The sequence below is a fragment of the Myodes glareolus genome, chromosome 2 (assembly GCF_982192425.1).
Source record: "Myodes glareolus chromosome 2, mMyoGla1.1, whole genome shotgun sequence".
In the NCBI taxonomy this organism is placed as follows: Eukaryota; Metazoa; Chordata; class Mammalia; order Rodentia; family Cricetidae; genus Myodes; species Myodes glareolus.
In genome coordinates this window covers 6,701,182-6,724,811 of record NC_142027.1, presented here as the reverse complement: position 1 = coordinate 6,724,811, position 23,630 = coordinate 6,701,182, and the positions used below count along the sequence as shown (strand labels likewise).

The window sequence follows — 23,630 nt, the reverse complement described above, 5'->3', positions numbered from 1 at the left end:
TGATGTTAGCTCTCTGGATGTCGGGATGTCTGGTCCAGTGTTATCATTTGTGCCCTTGGTATAGCGTTTTGGGTGAGGTTAACGTTTAAAGCAGTAGGGAGGTTCTTTCTTTCCTTTCTATCTCTCTTTCCTTTCTCTCTTTCTCCCTTCTTTCCTTCTTTCCTTCTTTCCTTCCTTCCTTCCTTCCTTCCTTCCTTCTTTCCTTCTTTCCTTCTTTCCTTCTTTCTTTCTTTCTTTCTTTCTTTCTTTCTTTCTTTCTTTCTTTCTTTCTTCCTTTCTTTCTTTCGTGAAGTTCTCATATTTACTATGCAGCCAAGGCAAGGATGAACTTCTGACACTCTTGACTCTACGCCCTGCCCAGTGCTGGGATTTCAGACAGGCGCAAACATACCTGACTGATGTGGTGCAGCAGATCAAACCCAGGACTTTGAGCATGCTGGGCAACCATTCTACTAGCCACTGTTAGTTCGATATGTGGGTTTTGAATTTTCAGTTAAATAAGTTAATTAATTGATTAATTTTGTGACAGTCTGACATAGCCCAGGCTGGCCTTAAATTTGATTTGTTGCCAAGATGTCCTTGAACTTTTGATCCTTCTGCCTCTACTTTCTGATCTTGGGTATTGCAGGTGTGCACCACCACACCCCATTTGTGGAGTCCTGGGGATCAAACCTAGGTCCTCATGTATGCTAGGCAAGCACTTTACAAACCGAGCCTCCTCCAGCCCTGTCTACACCGTTTCCATGTTAAGAAGTTAAATTTAACTGGGTCATTGGTGAGGTTTCAGATTGTAGGATTTCCTATAGAACTCAAGCACCCAGAGAGAAGGTAGCATGTAGCCTTTCAGGCCTGTCTTTCCCGTGTGCACGGTGACCAAGCTGTATACTTTCTCTGAGGCATACTGGACGTTAGAAGTTACCTTCACTTGCTTTCAAGCCGAACCCATTGGACATAAAGACCCAGGTCCTTGTTCAGAAATGACTGGGAATTTCAAGGTGTCCACAGCAAAGAGCGGCACTCATAGCTGGGAGAGCATCTCACACGGTGGCCGGCTCCTTCAAACAGGCCCCAGATCAGGCACGCAGTCCTGCCTGTGAGGACGAGCCCAGGAGCTGGCCCTTGGCATCCCCCACCCCCATGAAACTGACAAGAACATCTGCTTGGGAGTTCAAAGGAGGAGACTTCTTGCAGTGTTTCAGCATTAAAAATATGGCTTCATGCCCTTATTTTTTTCTTAAGTGTAACCTGGGCACCTCTGTAAATATAGCCCAAGGAGGAAGCTTTTTGGGATAAAGCTGTCATTGGTCTCCAGTGCCCAGAGGCGACCAGGAAGCAGCCCTGGGGATCCCAATCCTAGTTTTCAGAGATCTCCTGTCATAGGCAAACTACGGGGTCCCCATGATGGCCCACCCATTGGGAGTGAAGCTACAGAGCTGGCAACCCCGCTTTCTCTCTCTCTTTCTCTCATTTATAGTCACCCAACAGGTAAGACGGCAGAGGCTGCCTCTCCTCAGACCCTGCAGCTTCCATCAAACGGTCCTGGGGGAAGTTCCCCCACTCTGTTGTCTGACTCCCCTGAAAGCCACATGTCTGCAATCAGTGTGGGGATTCGCTGCCTGAATAGGACATACACAGATCAGGCAGACAGCATGGGCTAAAAGCACCAAGAATTACTCCTGAGCTGGCCAGAGCCACTGTCTGAATCTGAAGAGGGCCTTGGTACAAGCCTGACTGTGATACTTCTGTGCTACAAGAGATCATTTCTGATGTAGACAATAAACCGATAAAAAGAAAATCCATAGCATATTCAGTTTCATTGATTTTTATCTACATGCATGTACACACACACACACACACACACACACACACACACACACACACACACACCAGGGCTAGGGAGATAGCTTACAGAATAGAAACACTAGTTTTTTTTTATTCTCATATTCTTATTAAACATAAGTCAGTGGGCTGGGCTGTGGTGGCGCACGCCTTTAATCCCAGCACTTGGGAGGCAGAGGCAGGTGAATCTCTATGAGTTCGAGGCTAGCCTGGTCTACAAGAGCTAATTCCAGGATAGGCTCCAAAGCTACAGAGAAACCCTGTCTCTAAAAACCAACCAACCAACCAACCAACCAACTAAACAAACAACCAAACAACCAAACAAAAAAACCCCATAAGCCTATGGACCAGAATTCGATGCTTGGAACCCACAAAAGTCTGGATTCGGTTGCTCTGTATCTGCAATCCCAGTACTGTCATGATTAGGTGAGGAGGAGACAGGGGATCCCTGACCCAGCTAGCCAGGAGTACACAGCGCATCATCAGAGACAAGAGACACCCTGCCTCGACAGGACAAAGGTGAGATTGGTTCCTGAAAGTTGTCCTCTGGCTCCACATGCACGTTCTGCTCCAATAAAGTGATATTTTTAAAAGTGGAAAACAAGTCAGGCGGTGGTGGCGCACACCTTTAATCACAGCACTCAGGAGGCAGAGACAGGTGGATCTCTGTGAGTTCGAGGCCTGCCTGGTCTACAAGAGATAGTTCCAAGACAGATTTCAAAGCTACAGAAAAAACCCTGTCTCGAAAAACAAACAAGCAAACAAAAAACAAAAACCAAAAACCAACAAAAAACCAAAAACAAACAAACAAAAAACAAAAACAAAACAAAAAAGGAAAATAAGAAATACTTATTACTAATACTTAATACTAATACTTATTAATAATTGTGACAGCTACTGTTAGTAAACTGGACAGGACCAGAATCAGCGTTAGAAACAAAACTCTGGCTATCTTTGCAAGGGAGTTTCTAGATTAGGTTAGTTGGAATGAAAACTCACAGTAAATGCTGGGAGCACTGTTCTAGGGGTTGGGAGCATTGACTGAATGGAAAGGAGAAAAGAATCTGGGAGCACCGCTCCTGGCTGCCTCCTGGCTGTGGATCCGCCCCATGCTCCTGTTGCCAGGGCTTTTCTGCCTCAAACCGTCCACTTCTCTTTCCTGAGCTGCTTCTGTCACGGGGCGAGGAAAGACACTAGGGCGGCAATATGTTCACGGCTCCCAAAGATGGCTTTGTTTTCTTCCCTGTGTAGTTTTCTCTGCAGATGCCTCGTGGCATCTGCATTGATCCCATGGCACAGATAAGTAAGTAAAATGCAGAGAGCATCCAAGATTGGTGGATCACAGGGATCCAGATAAGGGCAGAGGCCGGCACGGCCTCCCACCCTGAGTAATTGTAGGCAAGTTCTCAGCCTGACTCAGCACCACCCTCCTGGAGGCAGAGGCTTCCTCGCTGTGTAGAAGATGCTGAGATAACACAGAGAAAACCTGACAGCCCAGTGTGGGGGACGCCAGCACGAGGAGAATGAGGCTGAGGTGTGACCACTCTTACCGACGAGGGGCCGGCCAGAGAGAGGCACAGGAAGCACTGAGCCTACCTACAGCCCGAGACCCAGATGGGGACCTTGGGTCCACCATTGTGGGTGATCCTCGGATTTGCCAGCTTTAATCTAAACCCAGGACCTAAAGGATTTAGACTTTCAAAAAAAACTTAAACCTCTCCATGGGAATTAAAAGTCAGAGTCCCAGATACCTCCAAAGTTTGGAGATATTTTCAGGATGCTAATCCTGATTCCCTTTCTACCTTGCCCAGAGCCCTGCTCTCTGTCTTGGGAAGGAAGCTACTGAGGATGTGGGCTCAAGGTAGTTGAGGATTTTTACATAAAATAGCACAAAGTTTCCTCTCTTTATGTCATTTTCTCTTTCTTTCTTTCTTTCTTTCTTCTTCCTTCCTTCCTTCCCCTTCCTCCCTCCCTCTTTCTTCCTTCCTTCCTTCCTTCCTTCCTTCCTTCCTTCCTTCCTTCCTTTCTTTCTTTCTTTCTTTCTTTCTTTCTTTCTTTCTTTCTTTCTTCCTTTCACAGGGTTTCTTTGGAACTCATTTTGTAGACCAGGCTAGCCTCAAACTCACAGATATCCGCCTGTCTCTGCCTCCCGAGTGCTAGGATTAAAGGCATGCACCACCACTGCCCAGCCATTTTTTATCCATATTGAGAGATTGCCAAAAAGCCTGGAGAGACGCTCAGTCAGTAAAGTGCTTGCTGTGTGAGCATGCGGACGTGAGTTTGATGCCTGGAACTGACATTAAAATAGCCGGGCACGGCACTAGAGAGGTTCCTGGCAATCCACAAAGATGACCCCAGATGACCCTAAGCAACAGAGGAGAGGGGGCCCAAACTGGCCTTGCCCTGTAGTCAGACTGATGAATATCTTAAATGTCACCATAGAACCTTCATCTCACAGCAGTTGGAAACAGAGGTAGAGACCCGCACCAGAGCACTGGGCTGAGCTCCCAAAGTCCAGTTGAAGAGTGGGAGGAGTGAGAATATGAGCAAAGAGGTCAAGACCATGATGGGGACACCCACTGAAACAGTCTACCTGAGCTGATGGGAGCTCACCAACTCCAGCTGGACTGGGAAGGAACAAGCATAGGTCCAAACTAGTCCCTCTAAATGTGGGTGACAGTTGCATGGCTGGGGCAGACTGAGGGGCCACTGGCAGTGGCACCAGGATTTATCCCTACTGCATGTACTAGCTTTTTGTAACCTATTCTCTTTGGATGGATACCTTGCTTGGCCTAGATATAGTAGGGAGGGCCTTGGATCTTCCACAAAGCAATGTGCCTTACCTTCTCTGAGGAGTGGATGGGCGTGGGGTGGGGGAAAGGAATGGGAGGAGGGGAGGGAGCGGGAACTGGGATTGGTATGTAAATGAAAAAAGATAGTTTGTTTTCTTTTTTTTTTAATAAAATAAATTATAAAAAAGTAAAAAATAAAACAATCAGGCATGGTGCCCAGAACTTAAACCCCAGCACTGAAGAGGTGGTGGGTCTCTGGAGCTCTCTAGTCAGTTGGCCTAGGCTAATTGATGAGCTCCAGGTTAACGAGAGACCCTGCCTCAAGCAATAAGGCAGACAGCACTTCTGGTCTCCCCATGCATGTGTACACACGCATGCTCAAACACACACATCCTCATGATCACACACAGAGAGATGATAGATAGATAAATAGATAGATAGATAGATAGATGATGGATGGATGATAGATAGATAGATAGATAGATCAATAGATAGAGAGAGCTATGAACCAAACTGACTCATTTCCCCTTCTCCCAAGTGGGTGTGTGTGTGCTTGGGGTCAGAGAGATGTTCCTGAGAGGAGAAAGAGGAAGAGGAGAAGGAGAAGGAAGAGGAGGAGGAGAAGAAAGAGGAGGAGGAGGAGGAGGAGGAGGATGCTCTCAGGGAGCAGTAATGAACAGAGCTGGCTCTCTCCACAGGGACTTAGAGTGGAGGGAGGAGACAGTCCCGATAAAGCTCCCAGGCTGATACAGCATCCTAAACACCACACCGATTCAGTCCTTGTTCCCAAACTGAAGCCCAGCAAGTGAAGAGAGAGCTTTGCCCAGATACTTGTAACCAAATTCCTGTCCTTGCTGGGTCCTCAGCAGCTTGGCTGCCCTCAATCCCAGTGTCTTAGGGTCCCTGGAACACCCAGGCCCGAAGACCACCATGACTCTGTCACCTGGAGAACACTCCCTTTCGTCAGGCCACTGGCCTGCCTTCCGACTCATCCACCCACACCTGACGGGCAGGGGCACAGCTTTGGAGATAAATGACTGACAACCCCAGTCCCTCCAACTCACACACAGACTACCTGGAGTCCCATGCACCTTGACACGCTGGAATCAGCTGGCACTGACTCGGGTAGACAACAAGGACGCAGCCGGGGCGTGCGCCTTCCAGCTTTGCCTCATTCACCAACTGGAAGCTTCAAGGCCAGGGTGTTTGAGAGACAGTTGTCTGCTCAATTACGGTCTCTGAGTACAGCCTGCGTGGGCACACATGCCCTTTGGTTAAGATTACCAATCCGGTGCACCCTACCAGGTGGCCTTGCTGAGGCAGACATTCAAGACCAACCGGAAATGTCGTATCTGCACTGGAACAAACCGCCTGAGACATCTACACAGGGCTATCTAATGGGTCGCTGTGGCTGCAGGTGAAGGCGTCTCTCCCTCCCCTCTCCTCCCTCCCCTCCCTCCCCTCCCTCCCCTCCCTCCCCTCTGCTGTTCCGTCATCCTTTTCTGACCTCCCCGCTCTGGCTTTGTTTGTTGACTCCTGTCCATAATTAAAAAGGTCTCTTGCACCCCAACTGCTGGCCACAGTGACATGCTCTGAGTCTTCCACCTGACAGTTGTCCCCACATGACTTTGGACTTTTTTTTCCTATTGAGAATTTGGTTTCCCAGTACTGAAAAGGCCCAGTAAATTCCGAGGAAGGAACAACTTTCTTTTCTGGTCGTTTTCACCCTCACGACTGATGGATGATTCAGGTGATGTCCATAGGTAGGAAACGGTACTGAGTAGGTCACTGGGTCACCGTGCTGAATGAGGGGTAATGCCCAGGGGCTGAAGATGACAGAGTCCAGGGAGAAGACAGTTTTCCTGGGAGGGAGGAGATGTTGGCCTTGAGACCTCAAAGGTGGTGCAGAGACCTGGCCCGGCTAGGAATGACTCCAGCCTGTCAGGTGTCCGGGGTGTGATTCTGGGATGCCAAGGTGTGCCGAGAACCACGGTTGATTCCACAACCTCTCTATGGTAATGAATCTAAGTGTTCAGGAACCTCCCATTGCACTCACCAGTGCAAATAGGTGATAACACACCTATTTGATAACACAAATAGGAAAAGATGCTGGGCAGATGGCCCTTGGCATAGCGCAGCCTGGTGCCTTTGTCTCTAGCAATAATGATGTAGACAGTGAGGGAGTCCCTGGCGGGGTGGTGTGAGCTTGCATCAATTTTGTGTGTTTCGTCTTTAAAATTTTTGTGCTTAATTAATTTTTTTAGTTGTGTGTGTGTGTCTGTGTGACTGTCTCTCTTTGTGTCTATGTGTCTATGTGTGTACGTGTGTGTACATGTGGAGATTAGAGGTTGACATCCAGTGTCTTCCTTGTTTACTCTCTGCCTTATGTTTTGAGACAGGGTCTCTCACTATCCCATGTAGAACGTGATGAGTGACTAGCTAGACTGGCTGGCCACCGGGCCCCTGGGATCCTGTGTCTGCCTCCACAGGCCTGAGCCTGCAGGTTTTCCACGGTGTCCAGCTCTTTACATAGGTCCTGTGGATGCAAACTCAGGTCCTCAGGCTTGGGCCGTGGATCCTTTGCTGAGCCTTCTCCTCAGGTCTCACAGTCTCTGGACTGACTGTGCCCTCCGTCCCATGGAAAGATTCCCATGAGCTGAGGTGGAGTCACTGGAGGAGATAGGGCAAAGCCAAGGCGTTTGAATCCTGGTGTCTGCTGGGGGTGCCAGCATGGACGGTGAGGTGCAAATGTTCTGATGTGACATTGAGTTGGGAGGCTCACTGTGTAGCCAAGGCTAGCCTCAAACTCTGAATTCTCCTCCTTCAGCCTTCTGGATACAGGCTAGAGGTGTGCAACACTGTGCAGAATTTATCTGGTGCTCTGGGCGGAACTTGGGGCTTCATGTGTGCACTCCCCTGCCTGCATCCTGTCCCCAGCACTTTAGATAACACAAATAGGTTACAAATGACCTTGATTTCTCAACACTCATTGCAGTCTTAGGAAGTCCTGGATAGAGAGGAGGTAAAAGTAGTAAATAATTTATTTATTGTTTTTAAAAATATTTTATTTTATATTTAAATTCTCTCTCTCTCTCTCTCTCTCTCTCTCTCTCTCTCTCTCTCTCTGTGTGTGTGTGTGTGTGTGTGTGTGTGTGTGTGTGTGTATACGTATGATGTGAGCATCCGTGAAGGCCAGAGTAGGTTGGTGAATCCTTGGAGCTGAAGTGAGAGAGAGCTGTGAACAGCTGACCTGGGTACTGGGAGCTCAACTCCAGTCCTCTGTGAGAGCAGCACAGGCTCAGATGACAACATGTGACATGTGGCGGGAAAAGCCTGTTAGTCAGGAGGAGAGGCAACCGGTGATGGGATCTCAAGGGGACTAAAGACAGCCCGGGTAGGCTGGAGAGACGGCTCAGTGGTTAAGAGTAGCTGCTGCTCTTGCAGAGGCCCCGAGTTTAGATCCCAGCACCTAAGCTGGATGGCTTCAGGGGCTCTGACACCCTCTTCTTGCCTGCACACCCATGTGTACATGCACTCAGACACACACTGCTACACAAAAACTTGTTTTTAAAATATAATAATAATAATATAAGTAATAATGATGATGATAATAATAATTCATCCCTGGAGCTGTAAGATTCTAACTCCTGAGCTTCTGGCCAGTCACAGCCTCACGGAACCTTTGACCCCAGTGTGGCTTTTCTCTGTTTTGGGACCCTCAGTCCACAGAGTCATCTAAGAGCTCCGTTTTGCCACTGAGCATACAAATGTCTCCCACACTGGGCAGAGTGGGGCATTGAGAATAAGTCAGCTTCTGTCTCCAAAGTGTTCTTGTGACTTCCAACGAACCTTTGGAGTCATCATCAACTCCCCTTCCCCCGTGTCCAGTGTCTCTATGAACCTCATGTGCTAAACAGCCCACCTGGTGGAGACGGACAATATTCTTATGTTTGGGACTGGCTTACTTCACTTAGAAGTCGAGAGCCCCCAAGACAAGCTTCCCTGACTGCCGAGCATCCCTGAGCAGCTGCTGTGTGTGCTGAGCGTCTGTGACCCCTGCACAGAGTACGCAGAGCGAGTGACCCAGCACCCCATGCTCACTCAGGCCGGAGTCACTAACGGCAGATGGATGGAAACCAACCCCACACCTTTATGCTTAGACAGTCACGTGATGCCTCAGTGACTTTGACTTTAAACCTAAGAATGGTGGAGGTCTTATCTACCCAGAGGCTCAAACCAGGCCATAAGCCCGAGACCTGCCATATTTTAGTCCTAAACAGGAATTCTAAAAGAAGATCAAGGCTTATGAGGGTTTAATAAAATGTTCACACACCATACCATGGGGTTTGCTTTATCCACTGCTTAATATGATTGTCCTGAAAAATCATTCAAATAAAGCGTTTTTTTAAAACATGGTGCTGTGGATGTAACTTGGGGTTTCAAGCATGACAGACATAGTTGCAGGGGGTTATGAGCCGTAAGTGTACGGCACAGTCTCCATGCCTGACTTGGCAACCCTACAGCTTTCAGATAAACCTTGAAACTGTATTCTTAGCAGACCAGCAGCTCCAACACCGTAGGCTGAGAATGTCACGAGCTCACATCTGAGACCAGTAACAGACTTCCCATGCCGCAGCAACCCCAGTGATCCAACCAGTGTATGAACAAATGCCTGGATTTAGCTTTGTTATGAAACTAATGAAACCTGAATTAACTGCTTCTATGGTGGAACATGTCTTTTTATATACTTCCCCTCCCACACACACAGAAAGCAGGGTTTCTCTACATAGCTCTGGCTGTCCTGGAATTTACTCTGTAGACCAGGCAGGCCTCAAACTCAGAGATCCGCCTGCCTCTGCCTCCCGAGTGCTGGGATTAAAGGCGTGCGCCACTGTGCCCGACTATGTACCTATATTATATTTTATTGCATGTGAATGGATGTTTTGCCTGCGTGTGCGTCTGTGTGTCACATGTGTGCAGTGCTCGTGGAGATAAAGAACATGGTGTGGAGTCCCACATCTGAAGTTACAGATGGTTGGGAGCCACTGTGTGGGTGGTGGGGATTGAACCCACGTCTTCAGGAAGAGCAGCCAGTGCTCTCAAGATTGAGCCATCTAATCAACCCTGGAACATGTCTTCTGAGCAAATTCAAATCTGTGTTCCCAAGTCTCTCATATTTGGCTCAGAGTAAACTGTTTATTCCCTTTGAAGTGAGAGCAGTATTGAGTCGACCGTTAAGATGGTCAATTTTATTTTGCATACATTGATATTTAGTTTCCCATTACTGTGACAAAAACCCCAAAGCAATTAACTTAAAAAGAAGGGAGGTTTATTTTGGTTCAGAGTTTTGGAGAATTCACCCATGACCAGCTGGCCCATTGCTCTCCAAGGGCTTCCTGGCAGGGGTGTGGGTGGACTGCTGTTCTCTCTGACTGGACAGAAAGGAAAGGGGGAGCGGAAGAAACTGGGCTCTCACAATCTCCCCGTGAGCATGTCCCATGACAAAAAGCCCCTCTCGTTAAGTCCTGCCTATCACCGCCCGATGGTGCCACCCTGAGGACCCAGGCTTGGAGACAGCTGGTCCTCAGGGTGGCACCGCTTTGCCACACAGTTTAGATATAAATGTAGAAGTAGAAATAAAAATGCATTGAGCTCACATTAGCCAGTTGTCCTTACCTACTTTTATGAGGAAGGAGCTCTGTGGGACACTGTGTTCTCAGATACAATGGAAACACCCTTCTCCCATCTCAGTTCTGCCTGCAGCCCAGAGTCAGATGGGAAAGCCAGGGGAACGGGTCACACTAGGTCAAGGTCATGACAGTGAACTTCTGGCAGAGACCTTGTCTTTCCTCAGGAAGCCTGTTGCTGTGGGAGGCTCACTCAGCCCTGCAAGGCTGCCACAGAGGTGCAGGGTGCTGCAGCGCCAGCAGCAGATCTGATGCACAGCGGCCTGCCTGCCACAGAGGTGCAGGGTGCCACACAGTCTGCAGCAGACATGATCACAGCGGCCTGCCTGCCACACCTGCCTGTCCTGGGTAATCCCCACCCCAATTGCTGCCTCTCTAATGTCACACCTCTAGTGTGCCTCAGACCTTATAATGACACTGGCACCCTCATGTGGATGGTGTCTAATGACGTGTGTGCACAGGACGAAGCTGCTATCATTGCTAGCCATCTTGTCTGGTCCCCCAACCTGGTCACCCTCACCCCAGGCCTCCTTCCCTCCACCCATTGCTATCTCAGAGTCACCAGCCCTCCCTGGAGCCACCAAGAATGGCTGTTGTTCTGAGAAAAGTGTTTGAGATGAGGCCCTGTATCTGGGCACAGGGTACCAGTCCAGAATCTGCAGTGTGTCCATGTGTCAAGAAGTGTGACAACCCTCTTTGTCTTTGCCTAGTTGTTGAGTGTGCCTGTCACATCTCAGGGCCAGCAGGACTTTGCGGGGCTCACATGCTTCCAAAACATTTCAGTTGCCACAGGCCAGAGAGCACGGGGCATAGGAGGAAGGAGGAGGCATAAGAGATGTCCTCAGATACCATCAGGGCCTTGCCCACAGGGAGGGGAGGAGTCTGACTGACATAGATACTCAAGTTAATATGTGTATAGCCAGGTTTATTTGTGCCCTGCCTTCCCCTCCTCCAAATAAGCTCACATATGGGGACACACACACACACACACACACACACACACACACACACATGCAGGTGTACACCTGGACATATAGAAATGACTTTGACAGGGGCAAAGCCCAATCACTCTAGAAGTTCTCAGTAAATAAGGTAAGGAGGAGAGTGACTAGCCCAAGAAAGACCCTCCTAGCCCCACATTCAACCAGGAAGCTGCTTCTCTTTCTCCATGCTTTGTTATAACGCATTAGTCAAGAGGCTAGCAGCTTTTCCAGCAAGCCAGCCAGGGCCCCATGTGACCACAGGGCACAATTCTACTTAAATACCCCAGGTATCTCAATGATCTGTCCTCTCAGAGGGTCCTACAGTTTAGCCAGATACCCTCCTCTATTCAGAGGGTACCCAGAAAACAAGAAGCCACACAACCAGTATTCAGAACAGGCAGGACCGGGTGTGTACCCTGGAGTGAGGAAAAGCAGGGAAGGCAACTGGGGTCAAACCCGACCAAAGCGCATTTGAACCTTGTCATGTTGGCTTCCCAGCAGTTTGTGTTTGCCGAGGAGACTGTGTACCACAGGACCCCAGTGTTCTCTGGTAGCCCGGTAATAAAAGCCATCTGTCTGAAACCCTGTTTCGGAACAAGAACGGCATGAACAAATAAGCAAATGGTCATAAAAGAACAGGGGAAGGGCGGCCTCAGAACAGGGAGCCAGGCACACAGGCTGCAGGACAGCGTTGCCTGAGGCTGGAGACTTCTGAAGGCCAAGTGTGGTGGCCGTCGTGAAAACGTAGACAGCACTGAAATCAATGTGGTTCGTGTAGGATGCGTCAGATGATCGGGGCTGACCTCCTCCTAGAACTTGCTCTACACCTGGGCCACCACAGCTTCAGGAAGAACAGAAATGTGGAGCCTTACCCTTGAATCCCTGCGATGAATCCTGTGTGTCCTTCTGCCCCCGAAATGACATCCACCCAGAACTTTAGAATGTGGCCTCTTTGGAGCCAGGGTCTTTGCAGATGTAATTAAGAAATTATTATCTGGGCATGGTTATACATCCCTGTCTCAGCATGAGGGAGGCAAGGGGCAGGAGTTGCCCCATGAGTTTGAGGCCAGCCTGCTTTACCTGGTGGATTCCAGGCTAACCACACAGGAAGATCCCGTCTCAACACAGACAAACATGATATCATATGAGGATTAGAGTGGACCCTCAGCCCAATGGCAGATGTCTGTACAGAGGAGGACCCAGGCAGGTGTGTCACATGAAGACAGTGCAGAGGGATGCCCTGAAAACCAGGGACCACCACGATCCTACGGTGTTGTTCGTGGAGAGGTGACAGAGATGTATGCTCTCCTAGTAGGTGCCCTACAAGCCAGGGACCACCACGGTCCTACAGTATTTTGTGGAGAGGTGACAGAAATGCAGACTCCTAGTATTTTGTACCCACAGTCAGCTGAATCTGTGGGCAGAGAACCTACAGATACCAAAGGCTGACTGTGACATGAGCTGCAGGTATTTCATACAGGGTCTTTGTTCTGTCCCTACTTCTCACACATGTGAGTATCAAACTTCACCATTTTCTGCACCAGCTGATAGGATTTTGGGTCTTTTCTATTGTCGCTATGGTGAATTACATTGATTGGTCTTCAGATACTGAGCCTCTCTTGCTTCTCTGGAATAAATCCCATCTGATTATGGTGTATATATTTCTGAACTCTATTTGACAACATTTTAAAGTAAGTTAGGATTTTTGGTTGGTTACTCTTATGGGTGTAGAGAGGACTTTCTCATACGCCCCCAAAGTTGGTACAGTACACATCCAAGAGTCTAGCTGAAAGCCAATAATAACAAGAGTTTCATCTCAAGCAGGGATGGAGTAGGAACCCACTGGCCTGTCAGGGAAGTACATATATGAAAATCCCATCTCCCAAGCCCCCCAGGCCCTGGTCTCCAGCAAAGCCACTGAGTGGATGCCAAAGGCAGACCCAGACCACAGGTCCTGGTGCACAGCTGCCTGCTCCTAGGCGCCAGGCTTCTGAAGAAGAGACTAGTGCTACTAATGACTCAGACATGGCAGGCATATGGGTAATTCTAAGAAAGTAGTTGCTCTTAAATTTATCTGAGAGAGAGAGAGAGAGGGGGAGGGAGGGAGGGAGGGAGGGAGGGAGAGAGAGAGAGAGAGAGAGAGAGAGAGAGCGAGTAGCAGGGAGGGAGAAGTCCTGATGGCAATCCTGGGGAATAGGCAAGAGAACACAGATGTGCTTTGGAGCCAGGGAACCCATGGCTCCTGGGCATTCACCTCTCTGTAAACGCAGTCCCTCTGCGTTCATGCTTCCCCACTTTGGGACTTAGAAGGGACGGCTGTGTGGAGATCAGAGAACAGCTGATCAGAGAGCTACAGTGGAGCTGGCTCTCTCCTCCCCTTCACACGGGTTCTGGGGAGCACATTTAGGTTGCCGGGCTTGTGAAGCCAAGTGCCTTTACCTGCAGAGTCATCTCTCCAGGACCCCTATTTTTTCCTTCAGCCTGACAGTTAAGTCCAGGGCTTTCCAGAGCGAGCAAGTGCTCAGTCAGTGAGCTGCATCTCTGCACGCAATCATCAGAACATCGTCTGGCTTCTGGAGGAGGCTTAGAGAGCTTCACTGAGTGTACATCCTGTGACATGAACTTAGAAAAATCTGTGGGAGAGGGAAAAAGAGGGAGAGCAGCCTGGGGAGTGACAGCCACTGTGAGTTTGGCTCTGAGGATCGGCTCCTGATGGGGATGCTGTCGGGAATGGACATGGACCCTCTGGACCCCCTGGGGCTTTAGCCCAGCGCTGCACCCTTGCTCCCCACCCTCTGTTCTCTCTCAGGTTCCCATGTTATTTTCCTGCGAGGCCCTGACCGTCATCAATCCTGGGGAACTGTGGTCCATGCTTCTGGATGACCCCATCGTCACTTCAGGGCTTTCTGTAGTGTCTCACACAAGGTGACACACCAAGGTTCTGGGGAGGACATATATTTGGGGGGGCACTAGTCACCTTAGTGAATCTCCTCTCCTCTCCAGTCTCCCCCGATCCCAGCCCCACAGTCCTGCCTGTCTCAGTCCACACCTGTCCCAGGGTCTTTCTCTTCTGATGCAGGAGAGATTTGTTTTTCTTTTTGTCTTTGTCAAAATCCTAGACCATCTCAGTCCTCGCCTTATCGAGTCTACACTACAGTAGCCAAGTTTTGCAGCCCCCGCGGCCTTGGGGCATCCGCTCCGGCCACTGTGCACTGCCAGCCGCTCTCTGCTTTCTTCCTCCTAGGGGGCCTTCTCTCCTCTTCTAGGGTTTGAACCCAGCGGGTGTTCCACAGTGTCGCTGAAGTGAAGTGGTTCCCCGAGCTTGCTCCCAAGTGGCGGGTGGGCTGTGTGGACCTGTGAGGAGACCCAGAAGGACCCTCCCTCCCACATGGCCTGCTCCTTCCTGCTCACTGGTGCTGTGCCCACCAGTGTCTCCCTATTCTGGTTTGGGGTTTTTGAAGGCAGATTTCAGGGTACCACCGGACTTCTGGCCCCGGGGAACAGTCCAGATGTTGAAAACATTTTTTATGCAACATCTGCACTGAACAACTTTTCTGCATTACGGGGCTGGGTTCCTGAGTGAGCTACTCAAGAGGGAATGCGCATCAGGGTACAACATTAGGGGAGAGAGAGAGAGAGAGAGAGAGAGAGAGAGAGAGAGAGAGAGAGAGAACAATCCTAGTACCCATGGTCAGAGTGTGCTCAAGGCTGGCCTGCCTGGGAGCTCACTGACTTGAGCATCCAGGACCTCAAACCCTCTTCTGAGACAGGATTTTGGGATGTGGAGCTGGGAATCGGCTCCACTCAGTGCACTGATTCTTATACATGGGAAACTATAATCAGCCATCTAGACACAGAGACAATCAATAGTCATCGGCTGTGTATCTGCTGGACAGACTCTGGCTTCTTATAGCCCACAGAGCCTCACAGGCAAAGCCAGCAGTGACTTCATGCTTCCCAGGCACTCAGCTGCCCTATGTAGAAGGGTGTTCTCCCAGAATCAGGGGCTGGTGCAGAAACTGAGGGTCCCCAGGGCTTCCCAGGAGGGCAGAGCTGAGCCCAGAAGTCCACCCCATCTGCAAACAGAGCTGGCCCATCCTCCCCTGGCTCCCCTGAGGCAGAGAATTAGAGCGTGCTGTTCATTCACAATGTTTATTTTCCTTTTGGAAACGCCTTGGGGCAAGCCAGGATAGGTTTTCATAGTTGTATTTGCCTTGGCTTGGCCGCAGCCTTGCCCCTTTGTAGTCTGTTTATTGAGAGCGCGCACACAGACCCACATCCAGGAGCCTTATGCAGATCTAAACCAGGGGCTGGGCAAGCGGGATGGGATGCTGGGGTGGGGTGGGGGTGGCGGGTAGGGCGGGATCAGTTTTCTTCTTCTGACCCTCAGCCTGCAGCTAACCTGAGGTCCGTCAGGCCAGGCATAAGGCCGCTTCTGCAGTCTCAGGCAGGCCTTAGAACTGTGCCAGAGCCAGTCACTGCATGGCCTGGCCAGAACGGCACACATTCTATTCTTTTAGGTCCAAGTGTACAGTTATACTTGCCCCCAGGCCATATTCATTCATTCATTCATTCACTCATTCACTCATTCGATCGTTCATTGGGTCATGGTTTCATGTAGCCCAGGAGAACCTCAAATTCATTATGTAGGTGAAGATGACCTTGAACTTCTGTTTCTCTGATCTCTACCTCCTAAATTTTGGGATTCCAGGCATGCACCATCATGTCTGGTTTATGAATCAAATGAATCAAATCTTATGATTTTAAAGCTGGGGGTGTAGTTCATGCAATAGGAGCTTACATGTGCAACGCTGTAGATTCAATCCCCTCTAAACTCCATTTGTCTGTCTGATCCAAAGAATGCAACATGGGCCAAATGTTGTTGGAACTTGGTTCTTAAGCCTGTGCCACGTACTCAAGTTTGTAAAGACCACATGACATTGGCCGGAAGGGGTTAGTCACATCAAAGCCTTTGAAGGTTCTAGAAAACACCACCACACACCAAAATCCTGTCAGAAGAACCTGCCATGAGGGTGGTAATTTCTACTGTCTTGGCTGTGCATTCTGTGTTAGCCTTGCTATTTCTGTACCAGCTTTGCACAAGAATTTGGGCTACAAGAGACTTGATGAGTTCAAGCTTGCCCAAGATGACAAAGTCAGCAAAAGGTAGAAGCCCTGAAGCGAATGGGGTCCTTTCTTCTCATGCTGGCGCTGGTGCAACCCTGTTCTCGGCCAGGAGTGGCCTGATGCGGAATCCCATTACACAATTGTGCTTGGTAAGGTACAGTCAGACCATCCCTGCAATGCTGGGCTCCGTCCCAGAGTGGGCCGAGCTCATGCTCAGCTGAGCAGAGGATCCCGAGGAGATGGTATCTTAGATCTGCAGAGTTGTGCATGGAAAGCTGGACCACTGGGGCGCTGTTTGGCTCCTATGTGTGCCACATTTTTACTGTGCTCATTTCAAATGACGCCGTGGGTGACAATGCCAGCTGTGACTGTGCATCTGGGAGCGGACTCCCTGACGATCGTGGCCTCGGTTTGTCTGTCGCTGCTTTGGTCAGTAGTGTGCGAGCACAAGAGCCCTGGGACAGATCCCTAGAACGTGTATACAAAGTCAGTGCAGTGCTGTGTGCATGTTGCTAACTCTCTATAGCCTAGCAGCATCAGGGCATGCCAGGCTACTGAGAGGCCCTGTCTCAAAACAGGGAAGAGGAGGAAGAGAAGGAGGGGGAGAAGGAGGAGAAGGAGGAGGAGGAGGAGAAGGAAGAGAAGAGGAGGAGGAGGAGGAGGAGGAGAAGGAGGAAGAGAAGTAGGAGAAGGAGGGGGAGAAGGAGGAGAAGGAGGAGAAGGAGGGGGAGAAGGAGGAGAAGGTAGAGAAGAGGAGGAGGAGGAGGAGGAGGAGGAGGAGTAGAAGGAGGAGGAAAAGGAGGAGGAGGAAGAGAAGAGGAGGAGGAGAAGGAGGAAGAGAAGGAGAAGGAGGAGAAGCAGGAAGAGAAAGAGGATGAGAAAAAAGAAGGATGTGATCGATACTTTGTATGTTGTTACCAATTAGTAAAAACATTATTTTCAGAAAAAGGTTGATGATGCCTGAGAAAAGACACCCAAGATGGTCCTCTGGCTCCCACCGTCATCCACAAACACACCACACACACACACACACACACACACACACACACACACACACACACATACACACACTGCATACACACACATGCATGAACATTCACAGAATATTTTTGCATTCACAATGTTTTTCATAAGAAATAAGCGTTGTCTACTTCTTCACAGTTTGACGAGAATTCAAATGGCTTAGGCTGTCCTCAAATTCACAATGCATTTAGGAGGCAGCTCGATCCCTAACCTCCTGCCTCCACCTTACAAGCACTGAGATTATAGGTGTACTCCACTGTACCAGGCCTAGAGCTCTGTACTTTGAAGTAACGATGCCTTCCACTAACCACTAACCAGAAACACCTAATCATTTGACTGCCATCCGTACAACCTGGCATAAACTGGGCCAGAATGAAGGAGAAGTTCACGTCAGTACACAGGAGGTCCCTTGGAATATGTGGGCCTCACTCCCAGACTAGATGTCGGATCTCTGAGCAGTGTGCTCTGGTAAATAGCCGTTTAGGAATCCCTATAGGTGACTCCGACATGCAGTTGGGGGTGGGGTAGGACTGCTGCCCGGATTTCCCTGCCTAGGTCAGCATCATTCTCTGAGCCAAATGATACTGGCTTTAAGGCCAAATAAAAGCCACCATGACGGATTTGCAAACGCGTGGGGTCACGTCTCACGCACACCCATGAATCACGAACAAAAGGCTGTGTTGTGAGCTTGAATGTGACTGAACAAAAATGTATGCAGTGAATAACACACGATAAATCAAAAAGCCCCGGGCACCAAGTGGATATCCAATAACTGTGCCTGAAAAAGTGACCGAATGGATGGCACCCCACAATGGACAACAACGTACAATTGTGTTTTGGTGAAACTGAGAGTCAGTTGTTGGATGAAGGATCGCCAATAAAGAAAATAACTTAAATTGTGACAAGCTGTCGCTTCCAGATATGCGCTAATTTAAAAGATGTTTAAAGCAGAAAAGGAATGGCAGAAAGGTGAAACACAGAATTTAAACGTGTTTTCTTCCTCTTTGGCAGCAGTCGTTAAACCACTGCTGTCCACTGGAGGGCGCTGTGATCCACTCTTTCAGGCCCCCAAAGGAACTCTGAAAGTCAAGTTCTGCAAGTTTCTGCTCCCTTTAAAGACAACGGCTTTACATTTGAGGCAATGAGGCACATTGCTTTTCTGCATTAGGGCCTATTCAAAATATCTCACTAGGTATCAACTTATTTCGAAAGTGAATCAAAAAGCTGTTCCGTCTGGAGAGAGGATGGTTGCTTCTCTTGATTCATACTTGGCAATCGCTTGATTTTACTGACTGGTTTGAGACGGGTTGCACAGAGGGCGGGGATCTAGAACACTGATCAGAAAAGGCAGACACTGGATTTGAATGAAACACAAAGTAATACCGGGTGAAGAAAACGTGATGTCTTCTGTCCCCAAGCAGCGATCTCTCTACCCTGCTCAAATTATTCATGGCTTACCATGGACAAGCGAGGGGACGAGAGAACCTGGTAGGTTAAACTTAACCCCAGACCAGTATTAACCCTGAGTATTGGCTTTCTAGGGATCCAAAACCTAGATTTTCCTGTCAGGAATGTATCAGGGATGTAGGCTTCAGGCAGAATGAAAACCCTGGAAGCTTCCAGAGATATGTTTAGAGTAATAGTTCAGTAATCTCCACTGGGCTGGGACAAACATTGGAAACAATTAAAACTTCCACAGCAATTTAACAAAGTAATGTTAAGCCTAATGAAAAGAAATTGGGGGCCTGGGAGATCTCTCTCTCTCTCTCTCTCTCTCTCTCTCTCTCTCTCTCTCTCTCTGTGGGTTAGGAGCACTTACTGTTCTTACAGAGAACCTGAGTTCAGCTCCCAGCACCCAAGTCCTGTAGCACACAAGGACTTGTGTAGCCTTGCTAGCTAGCTCCAGGGGATCTGATGCCCTCTTCTGGCCTTTGCAGGTATCTGCACACACACACACACACACACACACACACACACACACGCAACAGTAAGTCTTAATAAACAGAAAACCCTGAACAGCAACAGAATTATAATTGTGTGTATATTTTTGTTTGCTTAAGTAGTGAAGCAAATACTTGCATATTTTATATAACCCTTCAAAGAAAAATAATTCTCAGCATGCTAAGTTATAATTGTAGATACTGATAAACACACCACCACAAAATCTCTCTTCTTGTGTGTACGTTGTATATGTGGGTGTGTATATTTGGGTGTGTGTATGTGGTATATATATATGGGTGTATACATGTGTGTGTGGTATGCATATGGGTGTATACATATGGCTATATGTGTGGTATATGTATGATATATATATATATGGATGTGGGAGTATATATATGTGCATATACATATGTGTGTGGAGGATATATATATATATGGGTGTATACATATGTGTGGGGGTATATATATGTGTGTGGGTATACATATGTGTGTGGAGGATATATATATATATATATGGGTGTATACACATGTGTGGGGGTATTTATATAAGTGTGTGTGTATACATATGTGTGTGGAGGATATATATATGGATATATATATATGGGTGTATACACATATGTGGGGGTATATATATGTGTGTGTATACACGTGTGTGTATACACATGTGTGTGGTATATATATGACTATATATATGTATGTGCTACTTTCTTGTACTTTCTAGGTCAGGTCCCATCAGATGTGCTGTGCAGCTCCAGAGAGCTCCGGTGGGAGGGGGAGGGGCATGTGCAGAACTTTCCTCTGCAAGAACAGCCAAGCGTCTGGGCCTCCCCACGGTTTGCAGAGAAGCTGCTGCGTCTTTTAGTCAGGGTGGGCCAGCTGAGTGCTCCAAACCAGAAGTGAGAAGGGATGGAATACTCTTGTCCTGGACTAATCCCTGTGAGGTCGGGAGGGACCGGGGAAGAAGGGTGGCATCTAAAAACACCTGGAGTTAGGAGGCAGACCCTTGCCAACCTGCTCCAGAGAGGAGCCTTGGCTGGCAGGTGGGTGAGATTAGCTGTGAGGCTTTTGTTTCGCTGAGAGGTAGTACAAATTCTTGCCAGAAATGTGTTCTCCGGAGACTAGGGGGAGGCTGAAGCTGCCTGCCCCGGGGCCTTTCCTCCTGCTGAGTCTTCCATTTATTTACTTAGAGAACCAGGCCTTTCATCTAAATAAATATTGAACAAATATTTAAAAAACCACAGCTTTAAACAATGTCACAGAATTACCCTACCTCTACCTGGCCCTGGGTGTGGCTGCTGTATTCCTTCTCTGTGTGCCCTGACTTTCCATGGCTAAGCAGGAGAGGGTCCTACTGCTGAGGTGGGGACAGCTCCCTACCTGCACGTGACGGGCCCTTCTGGATGTCAGCCACCTGTGGGAGCTCCCCCAAGGGGAAGCCAAACTGGGGGGTGTACCTTGGAATTGGACACTGAGAAAGATCACGTGTCTGCTTTGAGAAGCACTGGGAGAAGAAGGACAGATGTAAGGATCATGCTGATCCCAGGGACTCTGCAGGGAGGCTCAGGGGAAGGAGTTTAAGCCTTGAAGTAAAGAGGAATCATGGACAAGCATCTCCGAGGGACTCTCATGAGGGAGAGTGCATGCTGGAGGGAGAGCCACTGTTTGACTGCTGCAGTTCTCACACACAAAATGCCTACTCTCTGAAAATGTCCACAAGGTGGTGTTTCTAAACAACACTTTCGAACCCAAACTCAGTTTACTGGCCCTACAGCCTGTCAATCCCCCAAAGATCTTGAGGGGTAAATTTATACCCCCTGCAGCCTGCACACATCCTCTGGGCCTCACTAGAGACGTCTGTGCACTGTTAGGGCAAGGTCTGGAAACACCTAGAACCCAGTTTTGTCCAAGATTCAACTGGGTTCTTGGCCTCCTCCTTCTCAAATGTGCCAACCATGGCTCAGTGTCAGACAAGCCCAGGACTCTGGGGACAGTCTTCCACCAGTCTGGAAATATCACAGGGGCAGAGGAAGCTGCCTTCAGAACCTGACTCGCTAGTTTCTTTCCTTTTGGCCATTTCAGCTCTGAGTAGAAACTGGAATAAGAATTATAATGATACATGTTTATGGGTTTTAAGTAATTAATCCCTTGGAGTCCTCTTCTGAGGGAAAAGTTTGCTACCCACCTCATACATCAGGCAAGCAAAGGGCCATCTGGCTTGGCTGGGCTGGGTGGTCGCTGGTGTCAGTAGAAGAGTGGAGGGTGTGGCTTCAACAGTCTTTGGCTTCTTGGCCCTTGTCCAGATTGCTGGGCCATGCAGCCCCTGGAAATGCGACACAGGAGAAACTGAAAAGGACCAGACCATAAGCTCCCAGGAATAGTTGCCTCTAGTTAGGAACTTGTAGTGAGAGTTTGTTTGCCTGAATATCGGAGTGAAGAGCTAAGCCACTAGAGGCCAGGCAGGGGTGGCACACATTTTTAATCCCAGGATTTAGGAGACAGAGGCAGACGGATCTCTACGCCACCCTGGGCTACACTAGATTGATCCAATCTCAAAGAGAAATGAGCCAGGCATTGGTGGCTCACACCTTTAATCCCAGCACTATAGAGGTGGAGAGAGGAATATAAGGCGGGAGGGGAAAGGAGCTCAGTTGCAGGCTGAGGTTTGGTGGAGGCGGTGTAGTCTGGAGATACAGCCTGGGGGTTCGCAGAGGCAGGATTGCCCCTGCAGTCTGAGGATTCGGTAAAGGCAAACGGTCTCTCTAGTAACTGACCACCCTGCTTCTCTGATCGCTCCGCTTTCACCCGCTAATATCTGACTCCAGGTTTTTATTATTAAGACCAATTAGAATTCATGCTACAGAGGTTAGGGTTTTGGGGCCCTGCCTGTGTTTGCTTCTCTTTGAAGTACAGGCTTAGCAACGACAGAAGCCATTGCCTTAGGGGTTCACCCACCGCTCATTGCCAGTTCTGCATTCTGTAACGACACTCCCTAGAAGGAAGCTCCAAGGGACCAAATCCCAAGGTACACGGCCATGTAGTCCAACACAGGGAAATGTTTGCTGAAGTGTCCACAAAGAGTCCTGGGAACACAAGTTCCAGGGGCAAGACTCGCTTGGTAACCCTGAGCAGGATGTCCCCAGCCTGTCCCCAGCCTGCTTGAGAACACTCTTTTCATTTTACATTTTAAAAAGTTTTATTCGTGTGGGGTTTGTAGACATTTATTTAAACCTTTATGTTTAATCTTTAGAGGTTGTATTGCCAGACCAGCCCTTGGGCTCGGCAGGACAGCAAGGAGGAAAGCCTATGCCACTCACGTGTCCTGCTGGCTCTTTGAGTAAGAGGTCCTCAACGGGGTCCTAAGCAAGCCGTCCAGATGAAGCAGACAAACATCAGTCAAGCAGACAAACAAATAAAGCTAGCTCAGGTCCTCCAGGCTCCTCCATTAGTACCTCTGGCTTCCTGTTCCAGCTGCTGTGTGGCCGTGGCTACACTGGCTTTCTCCGGAGGTCCTGGGAAGAGACCCCTTTCCAGAGAGTCCCACACAGTGTTTACACTCCCCAAGATCCTCGTGGTGCCCGAAAGTCGGCAGTAGCCAGGTTTTCCCTTGACCCTTTCTTATCTGTTTGCAGTAGCACTTTTCTGGACAAATTAGAGTGGGGTGTTGGGGTGCAGACGAGAGAAGAGAAACCAAATCAACAGCTGTGTTGAGGTAGGGGAGATGGCAGAGGCACGGGAGATGTTTGGAAAGGACCCTCCATGCCCAGAGGGTGGAGACACTAAAGCTTCAGGTTTGTAAAGGAGTTCAGGTTGGACCCCCAACAAGAATTGCCTATGTTTTTGTTTTTCTATGGGAGCAGGCCTGACCAGAGGTTCCTCCAGGGTGTGGGCGCCCAACCCTGTTTGGAAGCTCTCCTTTGCTGTCACACTGAGAGCTCATCTGAGTCCATACTGACCGTTTACCTAATTGCAATCCCTTGTCCATTTTACATATGTGGGTGCTCTAGCTTCCCAATTCAGTTGTAGATTTATTAGTAGCCCAGAACATAATTTTCACAATCAATATTCATTAACATAAGTCCCCGTGTGCTCTCGATTGAGAGGTACAAGCTAATTTTAACCTCTTTTCCACATCTTATCTCCTCCCTCTGTACCCATTTCCTCTCATCTGGGAGCATCCTCCCCGATGTGGGGGCATCTGGAAGCCATGTGTTTCTTTTCTTTGCTCCTACATGTGATCA

The 23,630-nt window shown here is 48.9% G+C and overlaps 1 protein-coding gene across 2 annotated transcripts in view; it reads right to left on the bottom strand.

Annotated features, from left to right (window-relative positions):
• The window catches only part of Cldn14 (claudin 14), an 85,039-nt gene that overhangs the window by 5,690 nt on the left and 55,719 nt on the right, over positions 1 to 23,630 (bottom strand). Inside the window, exon 3 of one of the 2 annotated variants that reach the window (XM_048422846.3) lies at positions 21,575 to 21,712. The gene's annotated coding sequence lies outside the window, so the exon portion shown is untranslated. Of the gene's footprint in view, positions 1 to 5,706; positions 5,833 to 21,574; positions 21,713 to 23,630 lie in introns of those variants that run through there. The other variant, XM_087898971.1, reaches the window with a different exon arrangement.